The sequence below is a fragment of the Ursus arctos genome, unplaced genomic scaffold (genome assembly GCF_023065955.2).
Source record: "Ursus arctos isolate Adak ecotype North America unplaced genomic scaffold, UrsArc2.0 scaffold_22, whole genome shotgun sequence".
In the NCBI taxonomy this organism is placed as follows: Eukaryota; Metazoa; Chordata; class Mammalia; order Carnivora; family Ursidae; genus Ursus; species Ursus arctos.
Genome location: NW_026622897.1, coordinates 10,618,532 through 10,632,926, shown reverse-complemented (window position 1 = coordinate 10,632,926; position 14,395 = coordinate 10,618,532). Strand labels below are relative to the sequence as shown.

The 14,395-nt window shown below is 40.6% G+C and overlaps 1 pseudogene; it reads left to right on the top strand.

Moving 5' to 3' along the window:
* Positions 1–339: 339 nt before the first annotated feature.
* On the top strand, positions 340–10,604 carry LOC113260206 (NXPE family member 1-like; annotated as a pseudogene).
* The last annotated feature ends 3,791 nt before the right edge of the window (positions 10,605–14,395 follow it).

Genomic DNA, 14,395 nt, shown 5'->3' with positions numbered 1-14,395 from the left:
TACACAAATGAACGAACTATTTGTTGCCTGAGGAGAGGGCAGAGTAGGGATAAGTGAAACAGATAAAGGGGATTAAGAAGTACAATCTTCCAGTTATAAATAACTCATGGGGATGAAAAAAAGGACAGCATTGGGAAGATGGTCGATAATATTGTAATAACTTCATATGTTAACACATGATTACACCAATCAGTGAACATTTTGTAATGTATAGAATGGACAAATCACTGTTATATACCTGACAGTGATATAATATTGTATATCAACTATAATTAAAAATAATTTTTAATTTAAAAAATGTTTACATGTCATTCAAAATTGTCAGTTTAAATAATATGACGATAGGTAAACATTCAAATTCATAATAAGTGAAATGACTTGGTTCATTTCATTATGTCACATACCTTGTAATTGCAGTTTTGCTCTGGTCTAAACTTCCCTATCTCCTTCCATCACTGGAATCCCCCATGAAGTCCTCATACCCTACAATACCCCTGAGCCCATTAATGCCACCAATAGATACTGAGCAAAGAATAGAGTGAATCATGGAGAGACTAAACCAGCTGACCCCACCCAGACCTTTCACCCACATGACCGCCACCATCCTCGAGACCCCTACTGCAGGGGGAGATCAGAATCATGGCGAAACGAAACCAGCTGACCCCACCCAGACCTTTCACCCACATGACCGCCACCATCCTCGAGACCCCTACTGCAGGGGGAGGTCAGCTAGACATCCTACTGGAGGGGAGGGACCCCTTGAGATGCAGGAAGGAAAGTAGGTGGTATTTCCTGAGGGCCAGGATGTCCTCCCCATCGCTAAAAGCAGGCACTGCAGGAAAGGTGACAGACTTCAACAACGGCACCTACCTTGTCAGCGTCACTCTGTTCTGGGAAGGCCAAGTCTCTTTCCTCCTGATGATCCACCCCAGTGAAGGAGTATCTGCTCTCTGGAGGGCAAGGAGCTGAGGCATGACAGGGTTATTTTCAAAGGTAAATTTGTTAACAGCACCACTCCTGTCTTTGCTGAATATGGCTGACCCTTCACTCACGTGCTGAGCTGTGTGAGACCTCAGCACACACCCTGTGAGGTCCTGACTCACATGACCACCCAGAATTGAGAAATTCTTATCTGTCAAAGAATAAAGCCTTTTTCACACATAAACATACTTTCATAGTATCTTTATACACTATTTAGTTGATATGATTTATAATATATATGAGAAGTTCCATGGGTGGAGCTACATTGCCCATCTCAATTAATATTGAATATGAACTTTTCAGATGCCTCTTCTACTCAAGGTCTGGTCAGACACGTGGTATGTGAGACCCTTTTTATGACTCCCACTGCTAAGGTTGGCATTCTCACCAAAATGTTCAATAACAGAGGGCTGCCCAAAGCAGCACTCTGCATCATATGTACCTGTGCTTTCCCATGACCAGTATCCTCAGATTCAGTCATTACTGTAGACCTAGGTTTACAAAATATCTTCAGCGTAAAAGTATTCTGATATGTGTTTAAATTGTTACACCAAAAAAGGATTCTTTGATAAAGAACATCCACGTGCCTTCATCCCCCATATCCTATTATGTAGATTCCACCTCTTACATATCTTTTGCATTCATCCATTTCTTTCCATGACTGGTGCTGCTGAGTTCAGATCATTATCACCTCATCTAGATTACCTGTCAGTTTCCCTCCCAACAATCCTACCCTCGCTAACCCACTGTCCGCACTGCATCCTGAATAATCTTTCTGAGAAGCCAACTCCTACTGGTCATATTCAGTTGATCTCAACATCAGACACTCCGCAGCATGTGCTGCTCAGGTTGAAGGAGTCCATACTCACCAAGATGTGATGTAGTGATTCTTAAAAAGCCTCCACGAACTGGGGTATAAGCATGTTTCATCAGTCATGGCTGCATCAATTCTATATCTTTCTTCCCTTGCTCACAGACAGATGCTCACTCCTTGGTCTACCAGTTCTCCAGTAAGCTGGAAAACTTCATTGCTTAGAATGAACACTCAAGGTCTGTTCGTGAGCCATTTTGCAAAGGGTGACTGTACCACCACCAATCCAGAAGCTGTGGGCCAAGCCCTGAGACAACCTAGAGCTGCAGATTCTTTTGCTCCTTTGCTAACTTTCTGTAAGTTTCAGAAGCTCAGTCCATTTCCTCTCCCTTTCCAATCTGCTGCTATCCATTTTGATCCTGAGGATTCATTTTCCCTAAGCTTGATGACAGAATGGAATGCTTCCTTCGTCCCTCAAGCTATCAAAAAAATATGCTAAGAGGAAGTAAAGTATGGATAGCAAACATGGAAAAATGACATGCATTCCAGATTTCATGTAGTTATCCAAGTTTTCCAAGTGTTGATCTGTAGTCCCTGACTCCCTTCTGAAATAAGTAAAAGCTCAGTTGGGTTTCTGTTCTTTCCTTTTGATCTGATGGTGCATCTCACCAAAGCTTTTCCTACCCGCTAACCATTCTTATGCTTAAAGTCACAGTAAGGATGAAAATGTGATCTCTTGCTTTTTCTGAATGCAACCTGAAGAGTCATCCACAGCAGAGAATGAAGTACCACTTATATTTGTTACACCTAACATCTGGATCCCCATTCCTCCTATATTCCCTTTTACATATACACATACACGGGTTTGAAACAGTGAGTCAAAGGAGGATAAGAGCTCTGAAGCAGGAAGAGTCAGGTAGCGTTTCATCAGCTGGAGGAAAGAAACGCAGAGTACATTTATTCATGCAGCAGACTCAACATGACTTTCCGCCAGCCTCTTCGAGGGTATTAAGGAGATAGCAGTGGATCGGGCAAATGCACAACCTTCCTTGAAATAGTTTACAATCGTCGGAAAGCAAGTTTCTAGGAAAAACGGAAGGTATGCATAGCAAGAAACGTAGAAAAAGCAGCAGGAACCCTGTGAAAAAAGGCCTGCATAACATGCTAAGGAGCCTGAAGTCCTTAAGTAAGTGACTGGGATTTTAAATAGTAACGAATGCAGTCGCATTTGCAACTAGAAATGGTGTTCTGGCAGTTACACAGAAGAATAGAGGCGGGATAAAATGGAGACAGCTTGGTTAATTAGAGGCTCACAGTAATGCAAGAAAAATATTACAGGAACTTGAATAAGTGATGCGGAAACAATGAAAGAAGAGAACTTGCATATTAGATAAATATTTTGCACTGAAAATCCCAGGACACGCCGACTGCGTGTGGCACATAAGCAGAGTGGCCCTGGACTTCAGGTGCTCTCAGAAAGGTAAACAGTTTTCCAAAATGCAAATCTATATACAATGCCCAATACATACAAAATCCACACCAACAATTTTCAGTTGTAGAAAATGTTATTTTTTTCTCACAAGCAAAGACTTCTATTACCTGTATTGTACGGACGGACAGCAGGCTAATTTGTTATCTTCTTTTTTGAAGATCCAATGTGGGAGTTGAAATGGTGACACCCCTAAACTCATGGACATCCCCCCGTATAAGAGTAAGTTTGCTCTGTCCTGTGGTGGGTGGTGCTTGGCGTGGGTGTTCCAAGAGACATTCTTATGCAGGGGCAAGTTTATCAATACGAATCCTAGTAATCATGGATTTCCAGGAGCACAATTCCTGGCAGGTGTCTGTGATGTCAATCACCTAGGATTTTAAAGAGAGAAATCAGCTCAAGGAAATTATTTCAGGCTCTTTTTATAACAGATTTTTATAGTTGTTTATCCAAACGGGGAAAGTATTAGTATCCTACGTTCATATTTAAACATGGTAGTGCATCTCCTAGAGTCGGTGATCTGTCTGGAGCACTGTGCAAATGTCTTTGATGGTTACCCACAGCTTCAGAGTAGGAACATTTTGGTTTGGTTATCCTAATTCTCTGTTGGCATAACTTCCTAACCTTTAGTTTATGCACTTAGCAATTTTATATGGAGTTTCCATTTTATTAAATGTGTTTTAGTGGCAAATGCAAAGCCATGTTACTTATAAAAGAATAATGTTTATACTTGGGTTTAAAATAACTTTCTATAAAGGCTGAGTTTACCAATAACATTCATTTTGAGATTTATTTCAACTAATGATTTATTGCTTAATACTTACTCATGTATTCTGCAAATGTTTATTAAGGTTCTAATAGATATGAGGAATTACGGGCAAATGGAGAAAAATAAATGTTCTGCAAGGTTGCAATCCGAAAGACATTCGACCTACCAATTCTATGAAGAAAGTAAAAAGGCAAGGGCTTATGTTAAAATTGATATTTGACTTAGTGCTGAACGATATCCGTAGACAGAGAATGAGGTGAAAGAGAAAACTCATAAAGATCATGAGTAGGCTTGCCAGGTTTAGCAAATAATTCTCTAGAGTATAAGTTAAATTGGAGTAATTTCTAATTGTATGCATATTACATGAGATAAAGGGTAAAGACTGCATGGAAAATGCACTGAGTTATTTCTTATTAGAAATAAATCAAATTTAATTTGGTAGCCTGTGTTTTTTTTATCTAATAACTCTACTCAGAAGCCAAATCACCATGAACTTTGTCCAATAGGCCAATGCAGTGAGAGTAGTTAGTGGACCATAGGAAAGGAAGAGGCTAGAAAGGAAGGAACTAACTCATGGAGGTTCTCGAGTACCATGCTGACAATTTTAGGGTTCATTCAGTGAGCTTTCGAAAGCTACAAAAATCAACTAAGGAAGAGAGTGCTATGACCCACTTTGTGCTCTGAGAAGCTGGTTCACAAATTTAACAAAATGTGCATGATCTAGGGGCGCCTGGGTGACTCGGTCTGTTAAGTGTCTGCCTTCAGCTCAGGTCATGATCCCAGGGTCCTGGGATCAAGCCCTGCATTGGGCTCCCTGCTCAGCGGGGAACTTGCTTCTCCCTCTGCCCCTCCGCCCTCCTTTTGCTCTCTTTCTATCTCAAATAAATACATAAAATCTTTTTAAAATTTTTTTAAAAAGTTTTTTAAATGTGCATGATCTATAGAAAGAAATGTTTAATGTTACTAAGTGATATAAACTAAGGGGCTTTTTTTCTTCTATTTATATAAATGTTGGATGGGATACCTTGATGTTGAAATGATGTCAAAGTGGCTTAAAACAATAAAAATATATCCTCTTGCATTCTGCAGGTCAGTAGTCAAACACCTGTCTCACCGAGCTAAAATAGAGCGCTGACAGGGCAGCATTGTTTTCTGGAGGCTCTAGGGCAGGATCTGCTTCCCTGCATGCTCCAGCTTCTAGACGTGCCCTTGTTCCTCACAGCCCCTTCCTGCATTTCACAAAGCCACAATAGGTCAGATCCCCACATCACATGCTTATGACCCACTCTTCTGCCTCCCTCTCCCACTTTTGAGGACAAATAAGATTTAGATTGGTCCCACCTGGCTTACCCAGGATCATCTCCCATCCCAAAATCCATACCTATAATCATATCTGGAAAGTTCCTTTTGCCAGGGAAGGTAACACATTCACAGGTCCCAGGGATTAGAATGCAGATATCTTTGGGGGGACATTAGTCTCTCTACCATAATCTTTAAACTAACCAATAAATATAATGGAATCTTAATATTTTTATCAGCCTCCTGTCAAGTAAACGTTAATACTAATCATAAGAAAATGTGTTATATATCTGATATAGGCTTTCAGAGCACTTAGCTTGACACCTGGCATTGAAAACCCCGACACATAAATATTGTACCAGCTATGGTTCACAATAATAAGCTTAAAGGCTCTCTTCTCACCAAAGCATGCCAGTACATTATTAGGATGGGTGTATGGATCTTAAGTTTCCAGGGTTATGATATGCAGTCATCCAGGGTGCAATGCTACCAAACCTCACAGAAGCCCAACCATGTCACACTGAGATTTTAATATAATTATAGGATTATGGAAACTCTCTTTAGCAAACCATATCACCAGGACTTAGCTATTCCAGGATTACCTGAAAGAATTCTGATTTCAGAATTTTCCAATTCTTCCACCATCACTATTTTTCCACTTTGTCCACCAGGCTTATGACTATTCTATGGATCTAGACAACCAGGGACTGCAAGGCCTATGGGGGGCTAAGCATGGAGAGAGAGTAAAGCAGAGTCTGGACGTGGTCTCCTAGTATCCATTCTCCCTTCCCTCTTTGGTAATAAAACACCATTATTTTAGCTGGGCCCATGGTCACCCAACTAAAGGCCACAGTCTTCCTTGCAGCTAGTGGTGACCATAAAACTAGATTTTAGCCAGGATTGTGAGTGGAAGTGATATGGGAAACATCTAGGTCATGCCTTAACAGTAAAACAACATGCCCTCCCCTTCCTACTGGTTAAACTCTAGATATAATGAGAGATGAAAGAGCCATGTTAGACTATGAGATTGACGTCATAGTTAAGAGTAGCACCATGGGGCGCCTGGGTGGCTCAGTTGGTTAAGCGCCTGCCTTTGGCTCGGGTCATGGTCCCAGGGTCCTGGGATTGAGCCCTGTGCCGGGCTCCCTGCTCAGCAGAGAGCCTGCTTCTCCCTCTCCCTCTGCCTCTCCCCTTCCTGCTTCCTGCTCGTGTGCTCTATCTCAAATAAATAAAACCTTTAAAAAAAAAAAAGAAAAGAATAGCACCTTGATTGTGATGATGGTATCGTGGGTATAAGCATATGTTCAAATTCACCCAACTGCATACATTAAATACAGGCAGTGATTTGTAGGTCACTTATACCTCAGTAAAGCTATAAGAAAATAATAAAGTTAAGATTATCATACCTTCTCCAAAGAAAGAGTGGCAGAACAAGTCAGAAGGACCTGGAGCCCTTGAAACCATGGAACATCATATTGGCCCTGGCCTGCTCACTTTAGGACTGTTACGTGAGGGATAAATAAATTTATATATGTTTTTTAAGATTTTATTTATTTATGTGACAGAGAGACAGCCAGCGAGAGAGGGAACACAGCAGGGGAGTGGGAGAGGAAGAAGCAGGCTCCCAGCGGAGGAGCCCGATGTGGGGCTCGATCCCAGAACTCTGGGATCACGCCCTGAGCCGAAGGCAGACGCTTAACGACTGCGCTACCCAGGCGCCCCAATAAATTTATATTTTTAAGTCACTACTGTTTGTTTCCTGTTTAATATGGCATATCAGTACAGAAATGCTATGTAACAAACCTTAAAAATACAAGGCATTAACTCAGTGGGGATGGGGGGCGGGGCATGGTGAGTGAAAAGGAAACATGACAGCTGAGAAATCTGATGATTTTCATTATGCCATAGCAAAACTTTTGGTACGTTGCTACTTGCAATGCCTTGGAAGGCAGACATGTGCCAACAGAGCCTGTAATTCTAATGGAACTTGCTGGAAAATATCAGAATATTAGTGTTGTCTGTTGTATGTTACTTTTTGTGAAATACTATTTTTAAAATATCAATTCAAACTAGGTATTTTACTGTTTGGACTTTTAAAAATGTGGGCATATTATATTTTTAAGCTAGTTTTTAACAAAAATATTCCTGTGGGAGAAAAATTCATAGAAAAAAATAAGACTCCCGCTTCATTAATGGAACAAAGGTAAGTACTTTGGTGCAAGGACACCAACTTTTAGACCGCTAATATTCAGGTTAGAGACAAGGCCTAAGTCATCACAGAATCAGCAATGATGACAAAGAGATGACAAAACATCAAAACCAACAACCAGCTTTGGGAGAAAATGAACAAGGAGGAGTCAAGATGACTCAAAATCTCTCAAATGAGTAGAAGTGGCTAAAACAAAGCTGGTGATCAAAAAATAGTAAGAGGAAGGGAAGGAATTAGGAGACAGGAGTCTGAGGAAGACAGAAAGAGATCCACAAAGGGAAAGACAGAGGAAGGTTAGATATTTAACTTATACCAATAAAATCACTTCCCACAAGCGTCTCTGTTACTAGAGAGTGAAAAAACGAAAAAGAAGTGCCAAGTCAGAATGAAGGTTCCTGCCCCTGGCGGTGATACTTGGGAAGGAAGGTGGATTACAACATTTGTAACCAGATTCACTTAAATACAATTGAGTCAAACGGCTGTTTGAAAGGAAAATTCATGTACCTCCTGGGAGACGACGCTGCACCAGTGGATCGAATACTTACCCGAACTTGTAAAAAGTATGTAGTTATTTTACATTCTTTCAGAAATCCAGGCTGATGTTAAAGTACTTTCAATGAGATTTCTATTCTCTCGTTTTGGTTATTTTATTTTCAGCTTCATTCAAGTTTCTAGATTTGAGCCTTTTAAGTTAAAATATGTTTTATTCCCTCTTTCACAAGAAATATTGTTTCTCTTTATAAAATTCCAGTGAAAACTTCACATTTTGATTGATATTTCATACATATGAACAGATAACCTACCCTAAAGTGTAGGATGTTCCAGTCAAAAATAATCTAGATGGAAGAGTATTTTAAATGATAAAATATTCTTTTTAAAAATATTAATCATTGCCTTCGAGTTAAAAAAAAATTTATTAGCACTGAACTTTCTTGATCTTCATGGAACTAGAAGCTTTTGGAGATTTTATTTATTTACTTGAGAGAGAGAGCAGGAGTTGGGGGGGGGCAAAGGGAGGAGCAGACTCCCCGCTGAGCACAGAGCCTGACCCCAGGACCCCGAGATCATGACCTGAGCTGAAGACAGACACCTGACTGACTGAGACACCCAGATGCCCCATGCAACTGAAATTTTTAACAAACTTTTGCTTTTGGACGCAGACAGACACATTTAGATTGGGTGGAAAAAACACAGCTATTCTTTTGTCACTCTTTCAGGTCTACTCCGTGATAGATGAGGGTTATATCCCTCGGGAAACTGACTGGATATCAGGTGACAAAAATGCAGCCATTATCATCACACTTGGCCAGCACTACAGGCCCCTCCGCATTGACATTTTCATTCACAGGGCCATTGGTGCCTAAAAAACTTCTCAAGGACTGTTCCTAAGTAGCCCGGCCACGAAACAGAAAACATCAGGGAGACACAGAAAGGTTTGGAAACTTCCATGGTTACATTCAATATCTTACCATGAGGGCATTTTCAAAGACCTCAGTGTGTGTGTGTGTCACTGATGCCTGTGACATGACCATATGGCACGAAGAGTGTCCACCCACATGGTCATGTAATTGGAAATCAGATTAACATGTTTTTTTTTTTTTAAAGATTTTATTTTTATTTATTCAACAGAGATAGAGACAGCCAGTGAGAGAGGGAACACAAGCAGGGGGAGTGGGAGAGGAAGAAGCAGGCTCCCAGCAGAGGAGCCTGATGTGGGGCTCGATCCCACAACGCCGGGATCACGCCCTGAGTGGAAGGCAGACGCTTAACCGCTGTGCCACCCAGGTGCCCCCAGATTAACATGTTCTTAAACTACATTTGCTGAAGCATAAATATACAAAATCCCCAGAAAAAAAACAATCTCTGCAAATAATTCTACTTGTCAGAGAAATTTTATTTTAGGGACAAAGAAAATCAAAATCAAAAGAAGCTGGGCAGGGAGGACATTTAAGAACAAAGACAAACAACATTGGATGCAAAGCCAGGAGAATCAGACATGAAGAATGACTATACCATCCCTGGAGGCTGTCTACATGTGATAATAAATGTTCATATTCCTTAAACAAGTTTGGGTCATAATTTCTGGTCCTTGTGGCTGACAGCGTCCTACTTGATACTCTAGTAGGGTGAAAGAGAATAAGCATGTGATCATTATGATGTGTCATCCACCATTTTCTGTAAAGGGCTAGAGAGTAAATGTTTTACACTTTGGGGGCCATTCATCTCTGTTATAACTGCTCTGCCATTGTAGGGTGAAAGCAGCCACAGACAAATAGAAATGAATTAGTATGGCTATGTTCCGATAAAACTGCAGGACACTGAAATTCAGATTTCATATAATTTATTCTTCTTTTGATTTCCTCCCAGATTTTAAAAAATACAAAAACTATTCTTAAACTTCCAGGGAATATGGCAGGGGAGGAAGGTCCTAGGCTCACTTTGTCCTGTGGATACACCCAGATAATACCCACAGCAGTATAAATAACTCAGAAAATGGCCCAAAGACAGCAGAACAGACTCTCCACAGCCAACTGTAGAGAAGAGGCCACATCAACGAGGGTAGGAAGGGTGGAAACACAGTCAGGAGCCAGACTGACCCATGGGACTGTCCATGGGAGAATAGGACACCATGGGCATGGAGAGCGGAGAGGAACAGACCACACACCAGGTGCCTCAGACCTGGGGAACTACACTGGGAAGATCAATCTTCACAACATTTAGCTTTAAAAACCAGAAGGGCTAACTTTGTGTGTTCTTACAATCAGTGGGGTTAACACCGGGAACTTTAAAAAGCATCAGGCTCAGCTCTGGGAGAGTCAGAGGGTGATAGGAAACTAAGTCCCTGCCCTTAAAGAGACAGCACAACAAACAATCCTTTTAAGATATAGCATAGAAGCAGCAGTTTGAAAAATGCCTGGAGGATACAGGAGAGAGATTTACTAATCTCAGAGTGTGTGCTGAAGGGCTAGAGATCTTTGGGAAACTTCTCCAAGAACAAAAGAACTGGCAGATGAAATTTCCCTCTCCTGAGTCCCAGCCTAGATACAGAGACATCTGCCAGAACCAGCAGAATTCGAACACTCTCCACCTAGCTTGCTAACAGTACGCCCTGTCCCCCATGGTCTTCTGTGGATTCACCCCTCCAACCAAGCATCAGTGGGAGTTTTCCCAGGCAGCTGCAGATCCCCTCCTGCACCTTGTTGGCACCATGCACCCTGTCCCTGTGTTCTCCTGTGGACCGATCCCCTGCAATGTGCCCTTGGCAGTCCATCCAAAGCAATGCGACAAACACGGCAGGGTGCAAGCAGCCCCAAAAGGAGCCAGCACCACACCAAAGTGACGCCTGCCCCAGGGAGAGGGGAAGATAACTATACACACCTCTCCAGCCGTGGACCCAGCAGTGGGCTGGGGGCAGACATCTGGTCTGACTGCAGGCCCCACCCACCAACAAAATCTTCCTGGAGGATGACACAGGAACAGCACACTGCAGTTTGGTGCTACTGCAGCTCTGGCAGCTCAAGCCCAAGGCAGCCCCAGACTGGCCCACTAGCAACACAGGGACCAAACCCTGCTCAAAACACGCAGAGAGCCATTGCAGATACCTGGACTACAGGCAAATGCAGCTCAGCCACAACTGTAAGGTGCACACAACACACACAGGAGACAGGACGGACGTGCCAGGTTCCAGTGAACAGGGGCCGTTGCACTGAAGGGCACTACAAAACCTCTTCAGGCCGCTGCTTTCAAGAGCAGGAGATGTTGCTGACTTTCCTAACACTCAGAAACACAGAAAAAATGAGGAGATGGCAACTATGTCCCAAACGTAAGAACGGGACAAAATCACAGCAAGCAGCTAAATGAAACAGAGATAAGCAATATGCCCGGTAGAGAATTTAAAGTCATGGTCATAAAGATACCTCCACTGGACTTGAGAAAAGAGTGGAGGATCTCAGTGAGACCTTCAAGAAAGAGATAACAAATAGAAAAAAGAACCAACCAGAAATGAAGAACTCAATAGCTGAAATTTAGAATACACTAGAGGTAATAAATAGTAGACTAGAGGAAACAGATCAGATCAGTGAGCTGGAAGACAGAGTAATGGAAAGTAAGCTGAACAGGAAAAAGAAAAAAGAATAATAAAAAATGAGAATAGGTTAAGGGAACTCAGAAACACCATCATGTGTAATAACATTTGCATTATAGGGATCCCAGAAGAAGAAGGAGAAAGAGAAAAGGATACAAAAAATTTATTTAAAGTAATAATAGCCCAACACTTCCCTAAACTGGAAAGAGAAACAGACATCCAGATCCAGAAATCACAGAGAGACTCCGACAAAATCAACCCAAGGAGGTCCACACCACAACACATAGTAATTAAAATGGCAAAAAGTAGTGATAGAGAATTTTAAAAGCAGCCAGAGAGGGGTGCCTGGACTGCTCAGTCAGTTAAGCATCTGCCTTTGGCTCAGGTCATGATCCCAGGGTCCTGGGATTGAGCCAGGCATCAGAGCAGGGAGCCTGCTTCTCCCTCTCCTCCCTACTTGTGCTCTCTCACTATCTCTGTCTCTGTCTCTCTCTCTCTCAAATAAATAAAATCTTAAAAAAAAAAAAAAAAAGCAGCAGGAGAAAAGAAAAGTTACATGCAAGGGAAAACCCATAAGGCTATCGCTGATCTTTCAGCAGAACCTTGCAGGCCAGAAAGGAGTGGCGTGATACAAAGTACTAAAAGGAAAAAACCTACAAGCAAGAACACGCCATCCAATAAGGCTATCATTCAGACTAGAAGCAGAGATAAAAAGGTTCCCCCTTTAACAAAGTTAAAGGAATTCATCACTACTAAACCAGCCTTATAAGAAATATTAAAGGGGATTCTTTGAGTGGAAAGGAATACCATAAGCAGGAGTAAGGAAAGTAGGAAAGGAAAAAAACCCACAGGTATGCAACACAAAAGGTAGTAGATTAATCACTCGGAAAACCAGTATGGAGGTGAAAACACAAAAGCAGTACAACCAAGTGTATCTATAAAAATCAGTCATTGGATTCACAAAATAGAAGGATGTAAGTTATGACACCATATACCTAAAACATGGTGGGGGGAGAGTAAAAATTTAGTGCTTTTAGAACGGGTTCAAACATAAGTGACCATCATCCTAATATAGACTGCTATATGCACAAGATGTCATCTATAAACCTAATGGTAACCACAACTCAAAAACCAGTAACAGTTATGCAAAAAATAAAAAGGAAACCAAGCATCACTAAAGAAAGCCATCAAACCACAAGAAAGCGAGAGAAGAAAGGGGTAGAGAAAAAGAAAAAAGCCATAAAACAAGTAACAAAATGGCAATAAATATATACCTAACAACTATTTTGAATGTAAATGGATTAAATGCTCCAATCAAAAGACACAGGGTGACTCAATCAATAAAAAACACTAGACCCATCTACATATTGCCTACAAGGACCTCATTTCAGACCTAAAGACACATGCAGATTGAAAGTGAAGGGATGAAAAAACATATATCATGCAAGTGGAACTAAAAAGAAAGCTGGGGTAGGAAGACTTATATTGGACAAAATGGACTTAAAGACTGTACCAAGAGGCAAAGAAGGACACTACATAATCATAAGAGAACAAGCCAACAAGAAGATATAATAATTGTAAATATTTACGCACTCAACACAGGAACACCTAAATATATAAAGCAGCTGTTAACAAACATAAAGAAACTGGTAGTGATACAATAATAGCAGGGGAATTTAACACCCCACCTATATCAGTGGATACATCCTCCAAACAGAAGATCAACAAGGAAACACTGGCTTTGAATGACACATTGGTCCGGATGGGTCTAACAAATATATTCAGAACATTCCATCCAAAACAGCAGAATACATATTCTTTTTAAGTACACATGGAACATTCTCCAGAATAGATCACATGTTGGCAACAAAACAAGTCTCAACAAATTTAAAAAGACTGAAATCTTATCATGCATATTTTCCAACTGCAATAGTATGAACCTAGAAATCAACTGCAAGGAAAAATCCAGAAATAACACAGGGAGGAAATAATACACGGGGGTTAGATAACATGCTACTAAACAATCTATAGGTCAAAAATAAAAAATACCATTTCAAAGGAATATATGCACCCTGATGTTATAGCAACATTAAAACAATAGCCAAATTATGGAAAGAGCCCAAATGTACATCGACTGAACAAATAAAGATGTGGGGGATATATATATAGAGAGAGAGAGAGAGAGAAATATAGATATAGATATATAGATATAACAAGTGTATGTATGTGTGTGTGTGTGTGTATATATATATGTATATATATATATAATACTGGTTATATATATATTATATATATAATATATATAAAACTGGTTATTACTCAGCCATTAAAAAAAGTATGAAATCTTGCCCTTTGCAACAACATGGATGGAGCTAGAGAGTATTACACTAAGTGAAATTAGTCAAAGAAAGATAAATACCATATGATTTCACCCTTATGTGGAATTAAAGAAACAAAACAAATGAACATAGGAAGTAAAAAAGAGGAAAACCAAGAAACAGACTCTTAACTATAGAGAACTGGTAGTTACCAAAGGGGAGGTGGGTGGAGGGGATGGGTTAAATAGGTGATGGAGATTAAGGAGGGTACTTGTGATAAGCACCAAGTGTTGTATGTAGGTGTTGAATCACTACATTCTATACCTAAAACTAATATTGCACTGTACATTAACTGGAATTTAAATAAAAATGTGAAAGAAAAAACTAAAAATAAAAAGTAAAAAATAAAAAATGGGTGAACCAAGAAATCAAAGA